At 42.9% G+C, this 25,756-nt stretch overlaps 1 long non-coding RNA gene across 1 annotated transcript in view; it reads right to left on the reverse strand.

Annotated features, from left to right (window-relative positions):
- LOC133251574 (uncharacterized) overlaps positions 1-25,756 on the reverse strand; it is a 97,558-nt gene that overhangs the window by 36,391 nt on the left and 35,411 nt on the right. The gene's annotated exons all lie outside the window — the stretch shown is intronic.

Genomic DNA, 25,756 nt, shown 5'->3' on the forward strand with positions numbered 1-25,756 from the left:
CTACACATGACAACTATAGCATAAAAGATGACAGATGACAGGGAGGTAAATGAAACTATCATTGCAAGTATTCTGCATTTTATATGCCATGGCACAGTATTAACTCTACCTAAACTTTGAAAAGTGAGAACTTTGTATTGTAGTCCTTTAGCCACTATGTAGTACAAACACATATAGCTAAAAATCCAATAGAGAAATGGAGAATTCTAAATTTAAAATAATTCAAAAGAAAACAAGAATAGAAAACAGAGGGGAAAGCAGAAATTAAACATTGAAATGGTAGATTGAAATCTAGTCAAGTCAATAATTCTATTAAAGGTAATGAGCTACTAACGTAGGATGTTACTAATGGGGAAACTACATATGTAGTTTATAGAAACTCTCTAAATTTTATTTGCAATTCTTCTGTAATTCTTAAACTGTTTTAAAATACAAACTTTATTTTTAGAACTATGATGGTCTAAATACTCCAACTAAATTATCAGAACAGATGTAAAATCAAAACTAGACTATATACTGTCTGCAACTCATACTTTAAATGTAAAAACATATATAGATTGAAAGTAGATGGACGTCCTATGCACATCCATGGAGCAAATCACTATACCATGCACACAGTAAGCATAAAAAGGCTGGAGTGGTTATATTAAATGAAAATTGAACCTATTGTGAGACAAAAAAGTGATACCAGAGATAAATAGGGGCCTTTCAAGATAACAGTGTCAATTCATCAAAATTACATGTAATCATAACTAGTTCAGTCACTCAGTCATATCTGACTGTGACCCCATGGACTGCAGCACACCAGGCTTTCCTGTCCGTCACCAACTCCTGGAGCTTGCTCAAACTCATGTTCATCAAGTCAGCGATGCCATCAAACCATCTCATCCTCTGTTGTCCCCTTCTCCTCCTGCCCTCAATCTTTCCCAGAATCAAGGTCTTTTCCATTGAGTCAGTTCTTCGCATCAGGTGGCCAAATAGTGGAGCTTCAGCTTCAGTATCAGTCCTTCCAATGAATATTCAGGACTGATTTTCTTTAAGATTGACTGGTTGAATCTCCTTGCAGTTCAAGGGACTCTCAAGAGTCTTCTGTAACACCACAGTTCAAAAGCATAATAAATAGGTAAATGCCTAATAAAAAACTTCAAAAGACATAAATATGAACAGAGTCAAAGAAATACATAAGCAAATCAATAATCATAATGGAAAAATTTAACTCCACTCTTTCATTAATTGACAGCTACTTTGATGTTACGATAGAGACTCCCAAATATCAGTTGCTTAAACAACAAAAAAAGATATTTATGTCTCTTCTTCCATCTTGTTGCTCCACTGTCCCCATGGCCCATGATGGCTCATCACCAGATCCTTACCCTCAGAGTCAGAATAGGAAATAGGAGGGAGCATATCCCTTCACTTTAAGAGCACAGCCAGAAGAAATTGCATGGGTGTTTCTGCTCACATCTCATTGGTCAGAAGTTAGTCACATGGCCACCTTCCACTGCAAAAGAAGATGGACAGTACAGTCTTTCTCCCCTGTAGCCAAACTCCCAGCTATAAATTAGAAGTTCTATTCCTAAAGGTGACTAAAGAAGAGATAGAGAATATGACCAGGAGTCTCAGACATACCCCATTTTCATGATGTTTTTACTTGTAGAAGGAAGGAGCCCTTTGAACTAGCAAAACCATAGGTTGTCATGTCATATGATCATAGGTCTCAAAGCTCAGGATACTTTAGGGTATCACCTAGTTTAAAAGGCAGAACCATGTTTTACAGGCCATCTCAAAGCTCTTGTGAGCCATGGCTTACTTGCTTGTTCTCACTTCCTCGGCACCTAAAACATTACCTGACATATACTAAAGACTCAATAAACTTGTTGACTAAGTGTACACATGTTTCTCAATTCTATCTCCTCATTGTTTAGGAATTTCTGGGTCTGTTCCATTAAAAACATGAGTTAGAAATCATTTGGGGCTCCATTTGACAAGGAATGTTAGGAATCTTCTGAAGCAGTTTAAGGAAGAACTTTTATGAAAGAGGGCAGAGTGAAAGAGAAGCTGCATCAATCTTCCAGTCAGAATGGACTTCATGTGAAACCCTGAGCAGAGTTGGCCCTCTGGCTTCAACAAGTTTCTTGTGCTGTGACTTCAGGCCCTCTCATTAAAAAATGTTTCCCCCTTGGCCTATGCATAGGCCTGAAATTCCACTACTAATCATTCTTTCGGGTTAACTGAAGCCCCCTATAAAAAAATTATGTGAGAGGGCACTGTGACCCATGAGGATCACAGTGTTAGTTAACAACCCCTTCTAGAAGACCATTCTGTTGGACTATAGCAAGCAGAGTCCTGAAAAACAGGAACAATGAGAATCCAGATTTTTTTTTAATTGTAGGAAGGAGCCCAGATCATAGGGAGCTGCCAGAAAGAGCAGGCCAGAGCAAGGGGAGAAGGGGAACAGAAATAGATTAGCCCAGTCAAGAAGCAGCCTAAGAGCACTGAATACAAGGTGAGTGGGGTGGGGTGGGAGATAGGCACAAGAGATCCAGGCTCACAGCTACAACCCCCCTCACTTTCCAGATGGTAGCAGGTACTAAAGAAATATTTGTTGAGGAGATCAGTGGTGTTCGATATTTATTTAACTAATTCATTTAATCAATGTTTATGGCATTACTGACTCGATGGACATGAGTTTGGGTAAACTCTGCGAATTGGTGACGGACAGGGAGGCCTGGCGTGCTGCGATTCATGGCGTTGCAAAGAGTCGGACACGACTGAGTGACTGAACTGAACTGAACTGATATCATGCTTACTATGTGCTAGGCACCATTCTATGTACTTAAACAATATTAACTTGAATTTAACCAAGGCAATGGCTTTGTTAAAAATCAGAGTTTGAGAGCCACCACCACCGGATTCTAGCTGTGTGACATCCGGCCAGTGACTCATGACTTCTGAGGCTCATTTCTATCACCTATAAAAGGACTACCATAGTGATTATACCTCAGAATCATTGTGAAGAGCTATCTAGCTAAGAGCCATAAGGGCATTTTATTGACTGTGAAATGTTTTGCAGATCCTGACTTATAAGTAAGCCTAGGACTGGCTCTAGAGTGAATAATAACAACAAAAAGTCATCCTCCTGGTAATCATGATTGCTGTCGTCTTCTACATACCTTGTAGACTCTGGAATTGGATGACTTCATTCAAGTCCACATTCCCAATCTATTAGCTGCATGACTTTAGGCAAATTGCTTTATCTCTCAATGATTCTGTGTTGTCCTCTAAAAAAACTAGGACTAACAGCAGTCTGTATGTCATAGAATCCTTGTGAGAACTTTAAAAAGATGATAAAAGTAAAACACCTGGGGCAACAGCCTGGCGTGAATGCACCAGGAATCGTATACACCTCTGCTCTTTTAAAACTCCCAGTCTTACGAAATAGGTGTTATTATTGTTAATGTCCTAATTTTCCAGAGAAGAAAGTGGAGGGACAGAGAATTTGAATCACTTGTCCAGTGCCACATACCTAGGGAGTGATAAAGCTGGGATTCCTAGACAGGCTTGTTGGAACTGGGCGTTTTTATGGTTGCCTAAGCAAATGTCCTCACTGTCCCTGATGACACACCAGAAATGCTTAGGAGAACTCTTGAGCAAAAGGAAGAGGATTTTAAAATTTAAAGAAAGACAGGTGACAAGTGCCTGATTTTTCCTTACATGCTAAGCTGTCACGAAAAGCAAACCTAAACCTTTCAACACAAACGCTGGGACTGGAAAGGCTCTGAGAAAAGATCCGTGCCCACCTTCTGCCCAGGCACAGCACAGCCTGATGGTTTATGAACCAAATTCATCCCCTCTCTCTTCTGGGCCATGACCCAAACCTTGCTCTTATCATATAAATTTAATGCATTTTTCATCTTAACTAAGCACTTATCACACACCGTGGCCATAACTTTTGCAGTTTGAGGTGTGCCAGTAAAACTAGCATGAATTTCTTTTCCTTTCTTCACATTTTCACGGATAGAAGATTCATTTTTAGCGTAAACCATAGCAACTTCAGCATGTGATTTTTTTTTCTTTCCTTATAAAGCAGAGAACCTTCACCTTTCCACTTAAAGGAAGTATTACGGCTTCACTTTGCCACGTCCAAATTGCCAGCCTCACCACGCTTGCACTTTGGGATTAGTAAGTAAAATAAGGGTGACATGTACCCAAGCACTGCAATACTATGATAGTCAGTCTTAGAACCAGGATGGCTGCTACGTGACTAATAGGCAGGATACACTGGACAAAGGGAGGATGAACATCCCAGGTGGCGCAAAGCCAGGCAGCGTGATATTCCATCACACTACTCAGAATGGCATGCAATTTAAAACTTGCAAATTGTTTACTTCTGGCATTTTCCATGTATTTTGGGGCCATAGTTGACAATAGAAATCTGAAACTGCGGAAAGTGAAACTACAGATATGGTGAGAACTACTGTATTGAAGATGATGGATCCACAAGATGGAATAGCCCTGAGTCCCTGAACCAGCCCCGAAAGAGGTTATGCCTACCCATCAAAAGTTTTGTCCAACTGAAACTTGACATAAAGCAAAAAGAATTCACTTAGATGGTTGAACCATTATATGGTTTGGGTCTGTTTGCCTCAGCAGCTAGTCTGACTAACCAGTAGAGGACTTTCTAGCATCCCTGGCTACTGACCACCCATCCTCTGCCTAAATCTTTCCAGTGGTGGGGAATTTATTTCTTCCTGAAGTGTGTGTTCACTCTTCATTCAGTCAATCACCTAATGGGTTTTGGTCTGGTTTTAATTGAGGCATGTGGTACAAAATATATGTATGTAAATTTCAAGTATACAACAGTGATTTCACAATTTTTAAAAGTTGTACTCCATTTATAGCTATTGTAAATGTGTTGTACAATATATCCTTGCACCTTATTTATTTTGTGCATGAGAGTTTGTACCTCTTAATCCTTTAACCCTATCATGTCCCTCCCATCTTCCATCTCCCTACTAGTAACCACTCCTTTGGTCTCTGTATCTGTGAGTCTTTTTGTTATATTTACTAGTTTTATTTTTTAGGTTCCACTTTTAAGTGATATCTGACTTATTTTGCTTAGCGTAATTATCTTCTAGGACCATCCATGTTGTTGCAAATGGCAAAATTTCATTCTTTGTATGGCTGAGTAGTATTCCACTATATATATATACATATATATACACACACACACACATATACCACATCTCTATCTGTTCATTTGTCGGTACATCCTTAAGTTGTTTCCATTGGCAATTGTAAATAATGCTATATGCATCATCATATTTATACATATGAGTGTATGTATCTTTTCGAATTAGTGGGGGTTTTTTTTCAGATATGTACCCAGAAGTGGAATTTCTGGGGTCATGTGATAGTTCTATTTTCAATTTTCTGAGGAACATCCATCCATAATCTTTTCCACAAAGGTGGCACCAATTTACATTCCCACCAACAGTCCCTTTTCTCCACGTCCTTTCTAACATTTATTCTTTGTGTTCTTTTTGCTAATAGTCATTCTGACAAGTGTGAGGTGATATTTCATATGGCTTTAATTTGCATTTCTCTGATGATTTACAATGTTGAGCATTTTTTCATATGTCTACTGGCCATCTGTATTTCTTCTTTGATAAAATGGCTATTCAATTCTTTTGCTCATTTTTTAATTGGGTTGATTTTTTTTTAATGTTGAGTTGGATGAGTTGTTTGAATATTAACCCCTTATTGGTCATATCATTTGGAAATATTTCCTCCCATTCAACAGATTTTTTTCGTTATGCCCTTGGTTCCCTCTGCTGGGCAAATGCTTTTAAGTTTAATTAGATCCTATTTGTTTATTTTTGCATTTATTTCCTTTGCTTTAGGAGACAAACCCCCCCAAAAATCACTATGATTTATGTCAAATAGTGTTCTGCCTATGGTCTCTTCTAGGAGTTTTATGGTTTTGGGTTTTACATTTAGGTTTTTAATCCATTTTGGGTTTATTTTAATGTATTTTTCATGATGTTAGACTATTTTAATTTCATTCTTTTACGTGTAGCTGCCCAATTTTCCAAGCATCACTTATTGAAGATGCCACTTTGTCTCCATTGTGTATTCTTGCCTCCTTTATCATGAATTAATTGACCATAAGTGCATGGGTTTATTTATGGGCTGTCTATCTTGTTCCATTGATCTATATTTCTGTTTTTGTGCCTGTACCATACTGTTTTGACTACTGTAGCTTTTTAGTATAGTCTAGAGTCAGGTTGCATGATTCCTCCAGCTGTGTTCTTTTTTTCTTAAGGTTGTTTTGGCCATTCAGAATCTAATGTTTCCACATAAATTTTAAAATGATTTGTCCTGGTTTTGTGAAGAATGCCATTGGTAATTTTGATAGGGATTGCATTGAATCTGTAGATTGCCTTGGGTAAAACTAATGTTTATTGAGTTCCTACTATGCACCAGGCCCCATGCTAGGCACTAGGGAAGAAAGGATGAATGAGGCACAAGATTTCTGCCCTCATAAAGCTTTTTTCCCAGACAGGTAGACAGAAATCAAACAAGTGAATAGGCAGTAGGCACAATGTTTATTAACTCTGATAAGTTACTTGAGGGAAATAGGCAGATTGATGGCACAGAATTACTGAGGGAGGGTCGAATGTAGTGGAGGAGGAGAGGGGGAGGAGGTCATGGAAATCTTCTCTGAGGAGGCGAGTGAGACCAGACACAACAACTGGCAGACATCCCTGATTCATTTTTTAAAAATCACAAGGTTTTTGTTGTTGTTGTTTTGCTTATATTAACAGAAAGATAAGTCTGCTTTACCCCACATCGGGTCCTAATTATGTAGTCTGGGGTCCCAGAGAAGTCTATTTTTTGCTGTTTCCAATTGACAGCTTCTCCAGCATCCAGCATTTGCAGACAGCTGTCACATCTCTCCAGCCCCACGAGGCCCTCCTCCCCCTGAACCCCTTCAAGCAGCCTCCCGAGGCTTAGGAGACCCAGACATGTCCTGTTGTTACTAAGAACAGACAGTTCCTAATAACAGTTCTTAGTAGAAAAATCCAGGTAAACAAGGGGTCCCAGAGACCCCCACTGTAAAGGCTACGTGGACTCTCCCAACATCTTAGGGATAATTGGTCCAGCTCCTATGACATTGCTTATTCATTTCTCTAGGGCTGTTGCTAACTGCTGGCTCTCATCAGGCATTAATTCTCTGACATTGGTAGGGAGCAGGCGAGGTTAGAAACCTTCAAGTGCTCCCGCTGGAAGCCCTCTCTCTCTCTTGAAAACAATTTATTTTTTTTGATGTTAAAATCTTGTCCCTCCCCCCTGGTTTGAACACCAAAACAAACCCAGCTGTCCTCAATGCTGGGTCCAAACCACAGACGTATGGCTGGAAAGCCAAAGAGGCAGCAGGAGGAGCTGCTCAGAGTCTGGCTTCTCCAGATTCCTGCTGGGCACTGCTCAAGAGGCAGGGAGTCTGTGTTCTGCAAAGGCCCAGCCTCCCCTTCTTCAAAATTAAGCAGGAAGACACCTCAAGGGCAACAGTTCTGCCCTGCCCCCAGGGAGCTCCTAGGAGGCAGAGGCCTATGCAAACTCCTGGGGCCTCTGGGTTAGCTGATACGCCCCTTCCCTTCCTGCCAGGAATGGTCTCCAGCAACTCCAGGGGCTCCCAGGGAGTTAGAAGGCTGAGGCCTGAGACCCCGGCAATGTGCACAACTGTTTTCTTTGCTTGATTTAGAGATAAAAACAACTGCTGCTTCTTGCTTTCTCACACTTTCCACTGAGGTCACTTGGGGCAAGACTGAGTCAAGGCTTCCAGAAGGTCTGGCAATAGCGTGGAAGCAAACAGTGGTGATGTTAGCATAGGACACACTCTACCCAGCCCCCTCCACAGCAGAGGAATCAGAGCTGCATCACACAGCTTGCAAAACTGGCCTTGAGTGGCCTTCCTGCCACTTTGTTCACTTCCTGGGGTCTTCACTCAGCCTCACCTATAGACATGATTCCCCTGACTCATATCACCTCTCTCCGCTATACTCCACCCTTGTCATGCTCAAGGCTGGAGGTAGGATGAGGTAAGTGAGGAACACAGGATACAAAATTAAAGATGACAGTCTTTCTTCAGGTCATGCAAGTTCAGTGCTTTTTGTACCTTGGGTGCCTCATTCTCCCCATTCTACTACAGGTCCTGCATGTGCCACCTAAACTTGCTCCCTGAGGATATATTTCATTTCTCTGACCTCTCCCAAACTAGAAAGAATCTATGCATGGCTTCTCCGTAAAAGATCAAGACTAGCTGGGAGAGGTCTTTTTGTTTGTTTTTTGGCCAGGTAGTACTTCAATTTTTTCTGTTGTTGTTGCCATTACTTAAAACTCAGAAGAGTTCCAATGGGAAAAAACATCCTTGTTTGTAGCTTCTTTTGGCAACACAGAAGATACAGCCTTTCTGGCTGGGGTGGAGCCACAGTTGCCTCTGTCCCACCAGTGCCAACTCACCATTCATATTACCTTCTTAGCCCCCATAGGCATTTGAGGTTGAACCTTTGACCTAAAGGCAGATCATGTCCAGACATGAAGTAGTAGAACTGTCTCTTATGGCATGATTCTGGCAGCAGTGACTAGCCAGGGTGGGAGACTGGGGCAGAAAGAAAACAAGGAAGATTTCCTGATGTCCTTGCATTCAGAACATGGAGGCAAGTCCCCATTTCATCTGCCAGGGTGCAAAAAAAGACTAAAACCTGCAATGTGGATGAAGAAATATGTTATGTGACAGTATCAAAAGAGCTGTGGAGACAAACGGACTAAACTTGAGTTGAAAACAGCCCAGGAGGCCTGCCTGTGCATCGCACATTTGCCCCTGACTTCTGTGTGATGTTGGACACAACCCCTCCGGAAGCCTCAGATTCCTCATCTCTTAATAAGGAGAGTCAGGCTGGATTATTTCTGAGATCCCTTCTGGCTCAACTCTCTTGAATGTAATACTTACTATTCTTCAGTGGAATTATTCTAGTAAAAAGAGAATCTCAGAACATTGTTCGAGCCAGCTTAAAGGAGCAATTGAGCAGGGACCAGAAACCACATTTCGTTGACAGCATGGAATTTTGCAAGTTTCTCAGTGCTCTACTTATCTTTTCATAAGTTCTCTGATTCTGCTGAGAATATACACTTAGAGGAGCTCAAACAATAGCTTGACTTAACAACTGCCTGTCTGCTTGAAAATTCACTGGATGTGAAATCTAGTCTGCTAAAGGCAGAGTCTCTACCTTGAAGATACTGAAGGAGGAAACTCCCTGTCCATACTGTGGAAGGCAGTCAAAGTGGAATTCAAGGTAACAGGCATTAACAAAGATCCAAGCAGCACTCTATGCAATGTGGACTGTGGGAGGAAACCAGGAACTATATCCAGGAGTAGAGCTCAGTCCTTGTCCTCGAAGAGATTGTGATAGGGCAAAAAGATCAACACAATACCTGCAGAATCCAAATGCACAACAGAGTAGAAAAGTTGATCAGATTATATCAAGTGCTAGGAGGAGTCAAAAAAGGAACGAGTTACATAGGCCTCAGAGGTAAAATTTAGACTAGTAGCGAAGGATGACTAGATGAGGATGAGAAGGAAAGAACAGAAGCTTCAATCACTCATCTACCAAGGCTGAAAGCTTCCTACTGCCTGCCATGACCCTAAGCACTAGGACGTAAGGGTTAACAAGACAGGAGTCCTGCTTTCATGGCACTAACTTTCTGGTGGGGGACTTAGGTTGTGGTTTAGTTGCTAAGTCATGTCCAGCTCTTTGCGACCCCATGGACTATAGCCCACTAGCCTCCTCTCTGTCCATGGGATTTCCCAGGTAAGAATACTGGAAAGGATTGTCGTTTCCTTCTCCATGGAAATCTTCCAGACGCAGGGATCAAACCTGGGTCTTCTGTGCTGCAGGCAGTCTCCTGTGCTCCAGGAGGATTCTTTACCAACTGAGCCACGAGGGACATGCTTAGACAAGTACACAAATACATAGGATAACTTCAGATATTGTTGAGTGCCATGTAGAATGTGAAATGAAGTGATTATCACAGATGGTGATTGTCTGATGGACAGGGAGGAACCCTCTGAGAAGGCTCCAATTATGCTCTGTCATGAGATGGTCTGGAAAAGAGGAACTGCAAATCCTGGATATGGCTAGAGTGTGGGTTCATGTGGGGCCCAAAAAGGGCCAGGCTGCAGAGGAAGATTGAAGCCAGCTCTTAAAGGGTCTTGAATTTTAAGTTCATCCTATAGCGCAGAGGTCATGAGGAGCCATAGGAGACTCAGAAGCAAAAAGTATCACTGACACCTATGCTGGGGAATAGGCAAGGAGTGAGGACTCACCCTCCTATTCAATACCCAAGGGACTAATACTCACCTTTATCAGAGCTGATCTTCTGGATCTTATCCCAACCCTATGTCTCCACCTTTTGGTATGGCTCAACATTGGAGGATGCAGGGGCAAGAGCCAAAAGCCCCGCTGGGAGCACAAGCTCTGTCCAGCAGTCACTCAGGATGGATTCCAGCTCCAAGTGTCAGGAGGCTTTGCCTCTGGAAGGACTGGGAGATGAAACTGCCTTCATGTGGCTCAGAAAACAGATCCAGCCTTGGCCACACTTGAGAGCAGTTTGGAAACTTCATACCAGGTTTTGCTTTGTTTTGTTCACAGGCTCTCAAAGTAAGCCACAGGAATAGACTTCTGCAGGCTTGCATACCCTGGCTCCCCAGCTCCCATGAGCAGCCGAGGGCCTTTCTTGGCTTGGAGACACACCCAACTCATCAGCATGGTCATCTTCTTTCCAAAACTGAGCCTACCTTCCACAAAGGGGCCAGCATTCACCAGGTTGGCTCCAGGCAGAGGTGCAGGATGACTAGAGGTGTTAATGACCACCACCACCAAAACACCCCTGATCTATCTAATGATTCCCACACAGTGGACACCAAGTTAAATACATGTACCCTGACATCTGATGGCCATAACAGTTTAGTGAAGTAGGTACAACTATTTTCTTCATTTATCAGATAAACTGAGGCACAGAGAGCAACTTGCAGCTAGTACTTGGCAGAACCTAGGTCCACAGCTGGTTCTGACTCCAAAGCTGGGTCTCTGTGGCCCCCCCAATCTCCTATTTCTCAGTGTGCTGCCCCTTCCTCTACCCACCAAGTACCCGTTGCCTTGTAGCTGCAGTTTCTCAGGTAAACATAGTTCCTCCCACATGCAGCTCTTTTTTCAGGAGAGTCTCAACTCTGCCATGAATTAGTTCTTTGACCCTGGAAAAAGTCCTTTTCATCATTTGTGCCTTGGTTTGCTGATCAATAAAATGGAGTTGCCCTACCTTTTATATAGTCAATGTAGGGATTTAATCCTCTGTTCCTAAAACTTCAGAAACCTGTTTGGGGCACATAACCAAAAGGTCTTATCACATTTATGCAGAACTGACTCACACAGTCAGAGGTTCAAGTCCTGCCTGGGGCAGTGAGTACACAGGAGGTCTCCACAAATGGACTGGAGTCACAGGTGTCTGCACTGCGGGCAGCTCTGTCTCTGCCAGCTCTGCTGGCAAAACTCACTCTTGGCTTCTTCCACAGAGACAAGTCACATTCCACAGCCCAGCAGCCCAGCACCAAGAAACAGCCCTGCCCAGACACAAGGAAAGTGAACATTAAAGGAACTCTGTTTGTTTATAAAAAGTTTGTGAGCCTCCGAGCTCTCATTTGGTGCCAAGGTGAGAAGACAGGGAAGGAGAGAGACTGGGTCCAAGGGAAACATGGAGGATTTCCTTGTTCTTAGCCATTAAATAGAAGCACTGTCTCCCACAGATTAAGGTCAGTAGATTTCCCTACAGGCTGACTATGCACTGCTGTGTTCCCTGCTCAGATCTGGGTCTGACAGACAGTAGCCTGAAAGCATCATTCTAGAGCTCATATCACATCTGCTGTATTCATTTCCTAGAGGTGTTGTAACACATACCCACAAACTAGGCAGCTTAGAGAAATAGAAGTGTATTACTTAACAGCTCTGGAGGCTAGAAGTCCAAAATCAAGGTGGTGGCAGTGCCATACTCCCTCTGAAATGTATAGGAGAAAGATCCTTCTGGCCTCTTTGAGCTGATAGTGTTACTGACTCTGGTCCTTGGACTCTCTAATCAATAGAAATTGGTAACAGGCCAGATGAGGAATTCAGGCATGGTTTTATTGCGAGCTGTGCTACATGATGAGAGACCAAAAACAAGTAGCAGTTTCCTTTATTCACTCCATGAAGAGGGGTGAGCTGGTTCCTTAAGTGGAAGGAAGGTAGGAGCAGATGGGTGAGTTGGGCCACAGGGGTGGCTTAGGTGGTCTGCCCATCCCTGTAATGGGGCTATGTGCAGATACCATGCGTCGTACCCTGCTTTTGCTCAGAAGTGGAGGTTGGTTTTGTAGCCTTTTTGTATCTTATTGTTCGTAATCACTCCAGCTGTGCATGCATGCAGTTTTTAGTCCCTTTCTTTGTACTGTGGTGCTCCAGGGAGATGTTTGTCCAGGAGCAAGGACTCTAGGAAAGGGTCCCAGGTCCCAGCCTGTCTCAGTAGCCCCAGGATTCCTTGGCTTGTGGCATCATAGATCCAGTCTCTGCCTCCTCCATGGCATTCTCCCTGTATCTTCACACCATCTTCTATCTATGAGCACCTATGTCCAAATTTCCTTTTCTTATAAGGACACAGGTCATTTAGATTTGGGCTCACTCTAATGACCTCATTTTTACTTGGTTGCCTCTATAAAAGCTCTTTTCAAAATTAGGTCACATTCTAAAGTATGGAGGTTAAATTTTAACATATCTTTTGGGGAACACAAGCCAACCCATAGTATCTGCCGTTCTCACACAGTAGGAAAAAAGTTGTCTCAAATGATCTGAATTTGAGTCTGGCTATACCCCTAACTGGAGCTTCCCCAGTGGCTCAATGGTACAGAATCTGCCTGCAGTGCAGGAGACGTGGGAGACACAGATTTGATTTGTGTCAAATCAGATTTGATCTGGGTCAGGAAGATCCCCTAGAGATGGAAACAGCAGCTCTCTCCAGTAGTTTTGCCAGGAAAATCCCCTGGACAGAGGAGCCTGGTGGGTCGCAAAGAGTTGGACACAGCTGAGCAACCGAGCACACATGCACATACCCCTAGCTGGCTTCCTAGTTTTGATAAGTGATTTTCAATATGCTTCCCCAACCTGCTGACTTGGGAGAAAGATGAAATGAGATCATAGACATCACTAACTTTATAGTTTGAAGTGACCTCTGAGATCATGCAACATTTCTCAAAGTGTAATATTCATGAGAGTATTAATCCCACAAAGTTCTCTAGGGAAACAGTGGGGACTGGTGTTATAAGTCCCTCTCAGAGATTCTCAGTAATTAGAAGGTCAAAGGCCCTAAGAAGTCCTGCAGTAAAAAAATACCTTTTTGTCCCAGCAGCTCCACACTCATTTCAGCATGGAGCCCTATTATTTAAATAATCTCTGTAACACTCAACATTCTCATCTAGATTAACACCTCTAGTTCATTAGAAAACCAGGACTTAGACACTGATCACCTCCTACATAAACTACCCCCAAATCCCAAACCCTCCTTTCAGGCTCAACTTTGAGGGGAACCTAAACTGAGACAGATCCTTGTTCCCCGGAGTAAAAAAAAATGGCTTTATAGCTATTTTTAAATTTTTTAAAATTATTTTTAATACTATTATATACTATAATACATTTGTATACTATAATATAAACTCAGTCCACTTTCAAAAACTTCAGAAAAGAATAAGGAAGATAAGTAAAGCTCACCTTAAAGATTCCAACCCCCAAATAACTGACTAATATGAGATGTTTATTACTTCTGCCACATTTTGATTGCAGAAAGAGGTGATGGGGCTTAGAAACTGGGATGGGAACTGGACCCAGAATCACTGATCTCAGAAACACATCCTAATGTGAGTTCTTGCTCAAATTTTATACAAGTCCCTTGGTTTCCTTATGCACCAGCTTCCTCTTACCACTTTGGGGGGAAATGTGTTTGGCTGGTACAGATTCTGAAGACTGGTAATATTAATGGCTATAATTTCTGGGTACCTACTGGGTATACACAATATTATATTATGTGTCATTTCATCCAGGAAATTAACTTAATTTCATATCTACCCAAAGATACAGGTGAGATTACTGAGGCTTTGAAAATTTAAGTGACTTTCTTAAGATCCTATAGCTGGTAGCAGCAATTTGATCCAGAATTAGAACCCAGATCTGCCTAACCCTGGAACATTCCATGTAGCCACAACTGTATGACATCTTACAACATGGGTTGCAAGCATCAGTTTTGTGTTCTGACTGACTTCTTAGCTCTTCTTAAATGTTTTTTGCTATGTTTGGGATCATTTCTTGCCTGTGCATCCTACTCCTCCAAAGCAGAACTTAGAAATCTCTAATCAAATTCCAGCCTTTCTTGCAACATGAATAAAGACGTGTCTCAGGTTCTGCCAATCAGATACACTCCTTTAAACTTTGATTCCAAAGAGAGGAACTTAAGGAAAGAGATTTCCAGGAGATCCATTTTGCTGGCAGAATGGTGGCAAGGAGCCTGAGTTTTGGGATGACAATGTTTACAAGGTTGGCATTCTGGAAGAGGGTCAGTGTGGTTTCCTTGAGGTCTTGGTGGTGCTTCCACCACAGCAGGGGCAGCGGTCCCTCTCAGTCCAGGTCTACGAAGTGATGTTTTCACTGCTCCTAGAAGCTTAGCTTCAAGCCTGGCTCTCCCTTTCTCCTAACAAATCTGACAGCTCCCAAGATCCTTTAAGTAAACAGCTTCTCTGGCAGAGTCACCTTCTGCTACTTGCCACCAGAGTGACACCTGTTCCCCAGTTGCTTTATGTATCTACATAGTAATGAACAGAGCCAGTCAATTTCTAGTCAATTTGGTCAAAGTAGGCAACAAATTCATTCTGATCCCAAAAAGAACTTTTGGCCAGAGTTGTATAAATTGGTTTAAACCATGCTGATCATACAACCCATCAGTGGCTAAATCTCCAGTTCACATTGAACTTTGTTCCTGGAGTCTAGGTGTCAGAAGCCAAAAAGAAACTAGGCTTTCCCGAATGAATCTTCTGAAAGAAGTTTAATTGAAAATTGCAGTTATCCTTTAACCCAGCAGTTCTCAAACATTATATCCTTAAAATGATTTTACACTCTTAAAAATACTGAGGACCTAAACTATGCTTGTCTGTGTAGGTTATATCTATCCACGCCTACTGTATTCAAAGTTAAAACTAAAAAAAAAATATTTATAAATTTATTTTCAAGAACATTAAAAGTACTATGTGTTCACATAAACATAAAATATTTTTAAAGAAATAATTGTATTTTCCAAACAACAACAAAAATAACTTGTAAGAAGAGTGGCATTGTTTGACATTTCTGCAAAGTTCTTTCCTATCTAGCTTAACAGAAGATAGCTAGATTCTCATATTTCCTTCTGCATTCTTTTTTGTTGAGTGTCACATGTCCTGTGGCCTCTGGAAACTCTACTGTGTACTTATGAGAGAATAAGAATAGAAGAGGAGCAAATATCATTTTAACATTATTATGAAAATAGTTTTGACATAAACCTCTTGAAAACATCTGAGGAACTCCCCAGGGTCCCCAGGCCAGTTTGAGAACCATTACTCTAATCTCCGAACCTTTTCATGCCTTACATCCTAGGTTTCAAGTTCGAAGTGCAGCTGGTTGATATGACTGATCACTTTTACATCCTACCTGTCAACCTAATAATGTGGCCCCATCCTTCAGAATTATTCTATTCACTGGTCCATAATCCCTCTGCCTTGAGATGTTATTGTATTAAAAGCTCTGTTCAGGAAGTCAGAAGCCCTGGTTCTACTCACCAGCTGTGTCATCTTGGATAGCTCAGTTGTTCACTGTAGGCCTTAGTTATCCACTTGACAAATAGACAGTTGTTTACTTCATAAGATGGCTTAAAGATTAAATTGAATAGTAGGCATAACAATGCTTTTAACACATGTATGTAATGGGATATTATACCATTATGTAAAATGCTTGTATTATTTAGGATGCTTTGGATTGCCGGTAATAGATAGTATGACTCAAACAAGCTTAAATTTATTGACTCAATTTACTGAAAAGTATAGAGGTGGCATGAGCCTTAGGCACGGTTTGATCCAGAGGATACTGTGGGCATCCAGGCTCTGGTTCATGTTTTCTGCTCTTCTTTCCATTCCGCTCTCTATAGATTCTGTCTCAGCTAGTTCACCCTCCTGTTAATGACAACAACCGCTGGACTTCTAATCCTACCTTCTTATGCCACACCACCCGAGGTAGGAGATAGAACCAGTTCCAGAAGTTTCCATGAAAGAGAGAGACACTTTCTAACCTAGAAATCCTTAGCAGATGTCCCTTCTTAGATCTAAACTGGATCAGGTGCCCATCCTTGAACCAGTCGCGAAGGTCTGGATAATAAGATAAGCTGACTCGCTTGATCTGATCAAAGTTTACCCTGGAACTGGGGGTAGAATGACTTATCCAAACCACGTGGCTTAGAAAGTCTTCAGTCTGTAAAGAAATGAGAAGATAGCAGTAGTTGTTTGGAAGATGATTAGTGAATGTCCAATAAACATCACAGATCTGATTTACTGACCAAGGAAAATGATTATAACATACTGACAGTAAAAATTAGGTATATTACAAAATACGTTTGTGTGTGTGTGTATAAAATTCACTCAGTCAAAATAAGTGAGGGATAGCATTACAGGTAACTACGCACTCTTATTTGTTCAGTAGTTTGTTTTGGTTCATCTAGCTTTTATAGAATATAAAGTATGGTACTTTATGTTAATTTTGGTACAGGAACAAGTCTGTTATAAAGATATGAAGCAGGTCACTGAATACCCCATTTACTAGTCCTATCTTAGTCTTGGGTTGTAGCACCCAGTAGCTTTCCATCCTAGGACCTAAGGCTGACTTCGACTGCCATCTCTCATGTCACCTGATGGAACCCTAGGCAAAGGGCTGAGCTAGCCTCAATAAACGTCTCCCATCTGTGTGCATTTTTCTTCAACACCCCTAAGGAATCACTAAGTCAGTGTTTCTTGCTCAGAATAGAAAGTAGTCTATTTTCATTCATATGCAATTCTAATTTTCACTGGTTCTCTTCCCCTTTCCTCCCCCTCTCCCCAAGCCCTCTATCAGCTCCCATGACCTCATCATGATATTTAGAATAATAGTCTTTTCCCACAGGTCATCAGCTTCTAAAATAAATATATTTCCATGAGCGGAAGCTGCAGAGTCACCAAAATTATTATACTTTGGTTCAGAGTCACAAGCTCATTAAAGACTGATTATTGTGCTTTTCCAAAAAGAATGGCAGCGGAAGAAGCAGGATGATTCTTTATTATTTAACTAGGGAAAGAGATGCATAGGCAGATTAAAAGGCAGCCTTTGGAGATGGTAGCTGAGACAGCTAGCAGGTGAGAAAATGAGGGAACAACAATCAAAAAGACCACTAAGTTCCTAATAAGTATTTCGTTAGACTCTGAATTTTTCTGATAGACACCAACAACATTGAGGCAGCTTGGGCAGAAGGAAGACTCCCGAAGCCAGGAATTCTAGGTCCCATACTGCACCTTGATCCACGTTCAAACTTGTCCACATTTCTAAACCCTTGAAGTTGGGTAAAATTCCCAGATGGCAAATGACTGACACCCCTCTACCATCCCCTCTTTCCTCTTCCTGGCAGCCTTCACTAATCCATTCCAGAATCCTTTCCCAGTGAGGCCCAGATGTGGCCTGGGAATCAGCATTGTGCTCCAAGCAACCACGCTCTACCTCCAATTATCAGTGAACATGTGAGGCTGTCTATTAACCCTGGGCTAACAATTTCTAAAATGCCCATAAACTGTGACACTTTCATTTCCTTTTGCTGACCCAGCCTTATTCATTTGTTAAATGCTCATATCTGGTATTTAACAATCATTTATAACATTATTAACATCATTCATAAAAACAGCTGACAGTTACTGAATGCTTACTTTTGAGAGGAGGTTGAAACAATGGCGACATGCCTGACTTTGAATGTTGGAGGAACTTTCATGTGGAAGAGACAATAAAATCTATGCAGCCCCAAGAGATAAAACTAGGGCCACTGAGTGCAAGTTACAGGGAGACAAATGGTGTCTACGAGGCAATGGGCTGACCCATACGAGAGCATTTCTCTGTTTCTGAAGCTATTTCAGACAAAGTGGGCTCCACCACTGCCCAGGGAGGCTGTAGAACATGACTCACAATGCTAAACACCTACAGGGACCAGGCAAACAATGTAATTACGTGAGGCAGACCCAGTGTACGCAATGCTGGGCGTGGTAAGGCCAATGATGACCAGAAAGCACATGTCAGGTCTAAACGGGACAGTCACCAAGGTGCTCCAAACACATAGAGCCCCCCTTTCATCTTCTCCATGCCTCCCAGCCCCCTGACTTACTCTGTGTCCTTCCAATCAAGCCTCCCTCTTGTTTATCCACTAGGCAGCTAGCAGTGTCTGCCATAGGTGCACATGGGTAAAAAATGAGAAGGTGGTATCCGTGGCATAAGCAAGGTGTCATGGAACACAGAGTGCAGGGAGATGGATATTGTATGATGGGGTTGATAGAGACCTGGCAATCAATGGCTCCGGACTCTGAAGTGGAATGGAGTCCAAAACGCAAGGTGAAAAGGAAAGGCCTTCCAGACAGAAAAGTAGCAGAAGTAAAGCCACTGGGGGGAATAAAATGTTGGAGCAGAGGGAATATAAAGAATGAAGAGGTAAAGCTGGAAATGTAGGTCCCATAAAGGTCACAAAGCTGCTCAGATGCTTTATCAAGGAACTTGGGCCTTATAATGTCGTTTTGTTATTGTTGTTATTTAGTTGCTTCATCATGTCCGACTCTTTGCAACCCCATGGACTGTACCCCTCCAGACTCCTTTGTCCATGCAATTTCCCAGGCAAGAATACTGGAGTGGATTGCTGTTTCCTACTCCAGGGCATCTTCCCAACCCAGGGATCAAACCCCGTGTCCCCTGCATTGGTAGGCGAATTCTTTACTGCTGAGCCACCAGGGCAGCCCATAATATACTTTAGAGTTTTATATTGTCCCTTATTCCTCAGCTTTCCCTGAGAAACCTTCCTGGCCACTTGACCCCACTCCTTACTGATGTCTCCCCTGCAGGAGGATGGGAAATAGGCACAAATCATCTGATCCGTGAGTTGGGTTTGTGAGGAAGAAATGAGTATGGGTGGCTTAGACCCCATGGGCCTGCCAGCCCACAGACCACCTGTGTTCTGGCGTGTTCTCTTCCATGGCATCGTAGGCCAAGATCTCTGTCCAGGAGGCACATGGCAGTCCTCTGCCTATAGGCAGAGATAAGTCTGTCTTTCCAGGAATGGAAGTGCTAGAAAGCCTATTGGTCAGTACAACTAAAAGCAGCGTTCTCCATCAGCCTCTTAAAGAAGAAAGGTGAATTTCTGTTCCTGGCTTGCCTGATTCTTGTGTTTCCTCATATGGTTCAGAATTCAGGCTCGCAATGGGGTTGGGGAAAGATATGATTGATCCCCTGAAGCCCAAACAACAAACCACTCCCCAGACCTGCTAAATCTCAGAGGTTGAAGCCCAAGCATATGTCCTTTGGAAAAGTTTCCAAAATGTTTCTGAAGCACAACCCTAGTTAAGAACTCTTAACTTCAGTTTTAGGGAGGCATAGAAGGTTTCCGGGCAAGAGACTATGGCAGAGACCAAGATTTGCCTACCCAAATATCTATATTCATCATTATCCTTATTAAGAAAACCTCCAAATTCTTTTAGAGCAAAAATGTGTCCTTAAAACATTTTACATTTCCCAGGCTCCTTTGCAGATAGATATAGCCATGTGAGTAAGTGCTGATCAGTGAAATGGGAGCAGAAATGTGTGGTGGCAGCTTCTGGGGAACTTTCTTAAAAGACAAGTGGCATGGGCTCTCTTTTTCTATCATATGTTTCACCTTTTCCTGTAAACTTCTCCCTGGAATATGGATGTGATGGCTGGAGCTCTAGCTGTCATCTTGACCTTGAGTACAATGGCCATACCCATAGCCTGACAGCTGAAAACTGAAAAGAATCTGAGCTCCTGATTGCCTAGGAGCCACCATACCAGAGAAAGAAATAAGGTCCTATATTGTTTAAGCCTCTGCTTTTTTTAGATTTCTGTCACCTGCCACTGAACCTAATCCTAACTGGAACAGAAGGAGTAGGAACCAAAATGTATTTTAATCACACCACTCCCTGTGTTAGGGTTACTCAAATTAGTCAATCAACAAGTTGAGAACCCATAATGTGCCAGTCACTGGGGAAAAAATGAGGGAAAAAGCAGACACTCCCTGCCCTCTTATTGCTTACAGTCTATTAGAGGATATGATCAAGTAATGATCAAGTAAATAAATAATAACTACAGAAGGTAACAAGAACAATAAATGAAACAAATATGGTGCCAAGAAAAGGAATGAGGGAGGTAGCAGTGGTCAGAAGCCCTGCAGTAGACACGGTAATCAGGGAAGCTCCTTGGGGAGACGAGTTTAAACAGAGGGCGGAAGAATGACAAAGAACCAGCCCTGAGAAATGGGAATGCAGGGAGGAGATTTGCAATATCGGTGGTGACACATGCAAAGTCCCTGGGACAGGAAAGAGCCTTGACTGGAAAAGAAACTTGAAACTTAAAGCATATCAGGGGAGCTGGGCCATTAGTAGAACAAAGACGACGATTCTCATAGCAACTGGCGTTGACCCACTGACAAGAGGAACAAATCTATTTGAGCATGTATCCTGCTACTTTCTGAGTATAATGGATATCTCTGTGAAGCCAAATGCCTTGTGTTCATGGCCAAAGGGAAGAGGTTAACACTCTTTCATATATTGTGGAGCTGAGGGTCGTGGTGGAAAAACAGATGATTTTCCTGTTAGGAAATAAACTTTCAAGGAAAGTAGAATATGTCCTTTGAGTTTATTCATGAGTCCACAAAGCTTGGCTTTCTTAGCCAAACACGGCACATCCCAGGAACCTCCAGATACCAAATATTAACATCTTTCAGGAATTTCTACTGTCAGGGCAGTGGTCAGTGATAGCTTTTCAGGAGGGAAGGAAAATCAAAATTTTAAAAAAAAAAAAAGGAGGGCGGTGTTGGGGTGTTTGTTTTTGAGTGCTGATTAGAAGGAAGAATCAAAATTTCCTGGCAATTTCTCCAAACCAAGCAGCTGCTTTGACCTAGAACACAAAATTAAGTGGAGGTTCCTTTTAGAAGCAAGTTGCTACTCTAGAGGCATTAGTTCTCAACCCCAGTGAGACTGGGAGTACTGGGGCCCTTGCTTCATGATAGATGCTAGGCCCATCTCCAAAGATTTAGATTCAGTAAGTTGGCAACACATGGCCCACATATCCCAAAAGAAAGACAGAGGTACAGAGACTCCTCAGGAGGTTCACACAGCTGTGTTCATACTGGGCTGGGATAATGCTTGGCTCAACACCTGCAGCTCCTTACCTCCCTCCTTCCCCTCCCTGTGATCTGTGTTGTCACCCCCTGCACACACCCTCAGCTCCTCACCACACACCCACTCTGTCCGAACCTCCTGGCAGAACCCCATCCCTGAATAAATCCAATTTCCTTCCACCCTAAGCAGCATACTGTGGCCAGAAAAGAAGGCTTAACAGGGCTGTCAGTTCTTACTTTAACTTCTGGGCTGCAGATCTTAGATTCCACTGATCATCCTACTAAGGCCAACACCTCCATCTGTGCATTTCTTCTTTCCTCCTCAGGGCCTTTGCTGACATCTTTCTCCCCATGTGCTCCTTTGTGAACAAGCTTTCCTTCTTCACTGGCTGATTCCCTAAGCCTACGGGCTGACTGTAATATCTCCCCATCACCTTGGCATCCACATCTGCCTCCAGTGGCCACCCTCTTTCCTCTGACTTCCCAGAGCAAACCTCCTTTAAAAATTGCCTCTACCTACCACCTTCAATCCCTACCCATGCATTGTCTTTGTCATCCTCTTCAGCCAGGCTTCCAAACCTCTGCTGTACAGAAACGTTCCCCTCTAAGGTCACTCAGTTCAGTTCAGTTCAGTCGCTCAGTCGTGTCCGACTCTTTGCAACCCCATGAATCGAAGCATGCCAAGCCTCCCTGTCCATCACCAACTCCCGGATTTCACTCAAACTCACGTCCATCAAGTCGGTGATGCCATCCAGCCATCTCATCCTCTGTCATCCCCTTCTCCTCCGGCCCCCAATCCCTCCCAGCATCAGAGACTTTTCCAATGAGTCAACTCTTCGCATGAGGTGGCCAAAGTATTGGAGTTTCAGCTTTAGCATCAGTCCTTCCAGTGAACACCCAGGACTGATCTCCTTCAGAATGGACTGGTTGGATCTCCTTGCAGTCCAAGGGACTCTCAGGAGTCTTCTCCAACACCACAGTTCAAAAGCATCAATTCTTCAGCGCTCAGCTTTCTTCACAGTCCAACTCTCGCATCCGTACATGACCACAGGAAAAACCATAGCCTTGACTAGACGGACCTTTCTAGCCACCTCAATAATGCCAACCCAATGGGTTGCTGATCCTTAGCCCCTGCTAGCAATTCTTATTTAAACTACCGGGGGCATTTGACATAGTCGATCACCCCTCCTTTTTCTCCACAGATATCTGGGACCCCATCCTCTCCCAGCTTTTCTACCAACTCTCTGGACCTCCTTCTCTATTTCTTTTACTGCCACATACTCTTGATCTCTCAATGTTGAAGGAGTCCTGAGGCTCTGCCCTGGGTGCTCTTATCTCCAGCTTTTATCTTTACTCTCATGATGATCTCATCCAGTCCTGCCTGTGACTTTGAATATTACCCATATGTGCTCAGTCACTCAGTCGTGTCTGACTCTTTGTGACCCCAAGGACTGTAGCCCACCAGGCTTCTCTGTCCATGGGGATTCTCCAGGCAAGAATACCTGAGTGAGTTGCCAGTCTCTCCTCCAGGGGATCTTCCCAACTCAGGGATTGAACCCAGGTCTCCCACATTACAGGTGGATTCTTTACTGTCTAAGCCACCAGGGAAGCCCAAGAATACTGGAGTAGGTAGCCTATCCCTTCTCCAGGGAAATGTCCTGACCCAGGAATCAGGAGGACCGTCTGGGAAAGGAAATGGCACCCCACTCCAGTACTCTTGCCTGGAAAATCCTATGGACGGAGGAGCCTGGTAGGCTACAGTACATGGGGTCGCAAAGAGTTGGACATGACTGAGCGACTTCATTCACTTCACTTCACTTCACTTCAGGAATTGAACGGGGGTCTCCTGCCTTGCAGGAGGTTTCTTGACCAGCTGAGCTAACTATCCATATGCTAACTCCCAAACATGCATCTTCTGCTCAGCATTCCTCTGAACTCCACACTCAGATTATCTAACTTCTCACTCTTAATGTCTTTTAGGCATTTCAAACTTAATATGTCCAAAGCAGAATTCCTGATTTCCCTCCCTGAATTCCACTTTAAAAAATTCTTCTCTCCCCCAGTGCTTTATAGCTTAAATGGCACCTCAGTCACTTGGGTTCTCAGGCTAAAAATGTGTCATCCTTGGCACATCTTTTCCCCTCACACTCTACATTAATCTGTTAATATTAGCAAGTCCTGTCAGTTCTCACATTAAAAAAGAAAAGAAGAAAGATAGCCCTAAGTTGTGTCGACTCTTGGGATCCTACGAACTGTAGCCCACCAGGCTCCTCTGTCCATGGGATTCTCCAGGCAAGAATATTGGAATGGGTTGCCATTTCCTTCTCCAGGGGATCTTCCCAACCCAGAAATTAAACCCAGTTCTCTCGCATTGCAGGCAGATGCTTTACTGACTAAGCTACACAGGAAGCCCTCTCACATTAAAGCACATCCCTAATCTGACCACTTTTCATGACTTCCACCTAACACCAGAGCCCACACCCTAATTCCTCTCCAGAACAACTACAGAAGCCTCTCTGCTTAGCTCTCTGCTTTCATCCCTTCCCTGGCCCCCATGATCCATTCATACAACAGCCAGAGGAGTCTTTGCCATCATTAAATCAGACCTCATCATTTTCTTTGCCAAAACTTTTCAACTCTTTCTTTATCACATTTGGAATAAAATCTAAACTCTTAGCAGGAACAATGAAGCTCCACACAGGACCCAGCCTGTCTTGTCAACCTCAACTGGAGAAGATGTATCCAGAAATATTTGAGGATTTGGCTCTAGCTCTGTGCCCAGGAGTGCCCCGCTGCTTGCATTGTATTTCTTGCTTATGAGTCTTATGATGGCATTTATCTCCTGCACTGATACATCTGAGAGATGGATGGGTGAATAACATTGTAATTCTCCTCGTGAAGAATCTTAGGCAATAACCTCATGGGATATACTATAACTATCAAGGACTCTTGTTTGTGAGTTATAAAAAAACCCTACTCAGGCTGTCTTCCTACAAAACGGGCTGTGTTGGCTCATGTAACAGATAGATCCTGAAGGATTGCTGCTAAATTCGTGGTTTGACGGTCATCCGGACCCGGTCTGTCTCCATCTCTTGGTGGCTCTGCTCCCATTCATGATTTTTCCATTCTCAAGCTTCCTATGGTGTCAAGTGGGCTATCTTCTCCTGACTTTATTCTTTCTGCTTCAAACCCAGTTAAAACATGGATATGCTTCATGCTCACCAATTCTCTTTGGCCAAAGGTAGGTCACATGCCCATTCCTAACCATTCAGTACGGCCAGAGGATGAGTTGCCAGACCTGAATCTACAGGCCCATGCCTGATGCCAAGTTAAAATTACTTCACTCAAAACATGTTAGGAGTTTCTAGAGGAAAATCAGCTATGATAACCAAAAGAAGGGGAGATGGATGCTTGCTGGCTAACAAAAGCCTCCTGTGAATGAACATCTCAGAGACATGGTCCTTCAGCTCCTTCTTGGTTCCCTTAAGGGACAGGAAGCGCACTACCTTGTGAAAGTTATCTACTCCTCTTTTTGTGCTAAATTGTTATCAGAATTGTCAGGTGCTAAATTGATAGAATACACTGGGTCATATATGACTCCCACAAACTGTCTCTGATTGTGGTTCCACAGCAATACAGAAGGAGCAAATTCAGGCACGTTACAGTCCTTCAGATAATCAAAGATAGTTTTCATAATCCTCTCCAGCTTCCATTCTACAGGCAAAACATCCCACTTCCCTCAACAGTTCTTCGAATGCGATTTCACTTTCCCCCTTGGGAACCATGACCTGTCAGTGTTACTCTCAAACTAGAGCAGAGCCGTCACACCCGTCCATCCTGCACCACGTGAGCCATAGCTTACACACAAAGTGGGCTGTGCTTCCTAAATTACCCTGGAACACAGAGGCCATATTGGACACATTGTCACCGCTCAAGAAATCTAACACCTTCAGTTTTCCACCAATGTTAGAACGAATCATTGCTCTTTGTTTGATCACATGATCATTTGTTCCATTCAGGGAACACTTGCATTTAAATACATGGTATTGTAATATGTACCTATAGGGAGTACAATCAGACTCAACACAAGGAAGTACTCATGCTTAGAGATACACAAATGAAATGAAACTAGCGCATCTCAGCTCTTATTCTGAAGCATACACACTCACTGAGTAGCAAGGTAAGCAAAGCCCCT

The sequence above is a fragment of the Bos javanicus genome, chromosome 7 (assembly GCF_032452875.1).
Source record: "Bos javanicus breed banteng chromosome 7, ARS-OSU_banteng_1.0, whole genome shotgun sequence".
In the NCBI taxonomy this organism is placed as follows: domain Eukaryota; kingdom Metazoa; phylum Chordata; class Mammalia; order Artiodactyla; family Bovidae; genus Bos; species Bos javanicus.